Here is a 3,410-nt window from a genome sequence, read left to right on the forward strand (position 1 = left end):
TAAACCTGATCCAGATTCATTGTTTGTACCCTAAATTTGATCATTAAGACTGATGACTTAAAATGATAGGTTAGTCTTGTTGGAGACAATATGGAATAGGCCAAGAATTATGTAAGTTCATACTAATCAGTCAAAGGAATGATTGGTTACTGAACATGTCATGGAGAGGAAACTGACAAGGAGGTTGACGGATCAGGCTCGTCTCCAATGATTGGCGCTCCAACTAGCATCCAGCGAACTTTCTAAGCTCGACACGTGTCCTCTTTGTGAATCCAACGATCCACATTAATTCAACCCACATACCTCCCACATCTGGATGAGACCGCTTGAAGAAAGAAACTAAACCCGATCTATAGTTCTAAACCCTCTCGAAGTCGCGCCAAGTCCCAACAATATCTTTTTCTTCTTCGTTTCTCAATCTAGTATTGATCTGTTTTTTGTTGTTGAGCAACTCTCTGTCACATCACATGCTTCTCTCTCATTGAAACTGAAGCTCTCTTCTTCTCTGCTTGAATGTTAGTGTTCGTTGAGACGAGATTGAAAATTGTTCAGAAGAGTCCCCTCCGAGAAGAGGAAAATTGGATCCATCCCTGTTTACCTCAATGTCTACGATCTCACTCCTATTAATGGCTACGCTTACTGGTTAAGCCTCGGCGTTTAACACTCCAATGTACACAGTCCGCAATTTCTTCATTTTCTATTTTTTTAGTTGTGGATCCCAGTCTATGTGTGTGTGCTTGACTACAAAACTAGGTTAAAATTAAAAGATTTTTCCAAACCATACATAGCTAATTCACCTATTTTTCTAGTTATTCTACTTGTATATGATTCAGATCTGGTGGATTTAGGGTTTTGGTTTTGATTTTTGTGCTTTTGACAGTTAATGAAGTAGAGAATGAGGGAAAAAAAAGCAGAGTTAGATCGAATGAGGAAAATAGAGGGAGATCCAAGAGGGTCTAGAAGGATGGAGGAGGCATATGGGTTAAATTAACATGGATTGTTGGATTTATAGGAGGACAGGTGTTGAACTTCGAGAATTTGTTAGACGCTAGTTGGAGCGTCAATCTTTGTAGACAAGCCCGATCCAAGGTTGACACGTGATCCATGATAAAATAGGTGATGGCACTAATGGAGATCATGGGAGTAGGTATGGTACATTAATCGTTCAAGTGAGCGGAGATTGAAGTAAATATCCAGAGTTTGTCTTGGAAGTACAAAAGTATTTTTGGGCAAATGAAGAGGCAATCAACCACACACGCAAACAACCGCATCAATGTGCATTCTCCATTATCTTTTGTGTTTCTCAAGTAGTAACTCTCTTTGTAGTCCCAAGTTGGGATTAGCAATTAGTTTAGCTTTCCCTTGTCAAGTAGAGTATTTTGTTTTCTATTCTGAAGTCTGGATTAGGATTATCGGTGAATTCGTCCATCCTTTGACTATTGTGTTAGAGTGGATTTTATATTTTAATGAAGACATTATCCAAGCAACTTGCTTGGAGCAATCAAGGCATGAGGAAGAATTCCATTTTTCAGTCTTGATGGATGTCAAATCATTGATCACTTGAGTCCAAAAGGCTCTGACACACCCCGCAAACAATTAACGGTGTAAAAAATTGCCAAACACCCTTTCAGTTGCTCTTTATTCTCTGTTTCTTACTGTTGTTTCTGTTCATGGCGGTAGTAGCCAGCCTCGAAGTTGAGGTTAAAACTTCTCGGATCGACTCCTTGGATCTGAAAATTTGTGGCTTGAATCACATTCAAGTGTTGAACCTAACTGGTCAGTCTGAGATCAAAGAAAACCTCTCTATCGTGAGACTCAAATCACTGAATCAATCTGGTCTAGTCTTCCATCAGACGCAACTTGCGGAAATTTCTCTGTTTTAAACCTTGATTTCTAGGACTGCTACTAGCCTGGAAGTGTAGAATCCAAGTCTAAAACTTCAGGCTAATCTTTTTTATCATTTGAGTGAATTCTCACTTGCGATAGGGGTGAGTTTACTGGGCTCAATTCTATTTCTAACTTAAGGTAGAACAAGACATGAAGGGCCCATTTGATAACGTTTCAAGAAACGTGTTTCTGTCGTTTCTGTGTTTCTACCATTTCTGTGTCTAAAAACGGTAGAAACGGAACAAAAAACGTTTGATAAAACTGTTTCATTTCACTTGTTTTCAGAAATTGAAATTGAAATTTTTACCTATTTATGGTTCAAAAAAAGACCAAAGCAAGTTCTATTGTTTTGCCGTTTCTAGAAACGACTCGTGGCCATTCTTTCACTGGTTACTATCGACATCCAGAAACATAACTTATCAAACACCTTTATTTCCGTTTCTATTTTTAGAAAAGGAAATTTATGTTTTAACCGTTTCTTGAAACAGAAACGGCAAAAACATTATCAAACAGACCCGAAATCTTCCTATAATATGTTCATTTATTGGGACAGTGGAGTAAAACTTGTTTGGTAGTCATCCAAAAAAACATTTCTAACGCTTTTTCATTCTATGGGAACAAAAAAATATATAATAAAGCGTTTAGTGTTAACTTGGTGTTTTTCCTTTTTTTTTGGAACGAAAAGGCAAAAAAAAACGCTAAAAAGGCAAAATGATGGAACGACAAAACCTTATTCTGTCATTTCCATTTCGTTCCAATTACAAAAAAAGTGAAAACTAGGATAATCGTTCCTTTCCCCAAACACCATTTTTTTGTTTTAAAACGAAATTTTGACATAAAAACTAAAAATTTTGTTTTTGACTCGAAACGTCGTTTCTGAAGCTGAATGACTACCAAACCATAGTTGTCACGGCGTCAAATCGATCCAAGGCAGTGGAGGGGTGGCTAATCGATTTGGCGATGAATCGCCCGTTTTGGCGTTGCCATGGCGGTCAAATCGCCCGTGTATCATTTTTTATTTTTTTTATTTTCTAAAATTATTTAATATGCTACTTCTTTATTTTTCCTATTTTTTAAAGTTATTTAGCATGCTACAAGCCTAGAATATATACCCTATAACATATAAAACAAACATTAAGTAACATCAAATCATCAAAAAAATCAACATAGCCATATCATGTCATCAAAAATCAACATAAATTATTGACTTATACAGTTATACATCAATTCATCACTCATCAAGTCATAAAAAATCAACATGTACATCACACAAAAGTAAAAAGTAAAAGGCTAACCTGTGATTGAAGCTTGAAAGCAATGATTGGAAGTGAGTGAGCAACCTGAACAAAGTAAAAGGTATATATGTCAATATATTATATATGAATGACAGAATGAGAGATATCTATTTGGAAACCTAAGAATAGAATCATTAGATCAAATGATGAGATAAGTGGCTAACCTGTTAAGCTATGAATGACTTACTGAAGCAATAAAGCTTGATAGCAAATGAACTCAACATAAAA

The 3,410-nt window shown here is 36.3% G+C and overlaps 1 long non-coding RNA gene across 1 annotated transcript; it reads left to right on the forward strand.

Annotated features, from left to right (window-relative positions):
- Positions 1–316: 316 nt before the first annotated feature.
- On the forward strand, positions 317–1,505 carry LOC122092834. Its single transcript, XR_006144326.1, has 2 exons — positions 317–677; positions 881–1,505. It is a non-coding gene; the product is annotated as an uncharacterized LOC122092834 (long non-coding RNA).
- The last annotated feature ends 1,905 nt before the right edge of the window (positions 1,506–3,410 follow it).

Source organism: Macadamia integrifolia, chromosome 11 (genome assembly GCF_013358625.1).
Source record: "Macadamia integrifolia cultivar HAES 741 chromosome 11, SCU_Mint_v3, whole genome shotgun sequence".
NCBI classification, from domain to species: Eukaryota; Viridiplantae; Streptophyta; class Magnoliopsida; order Proteales; family Proteaceae; genus Macadamia; species Macadamia integrifolia.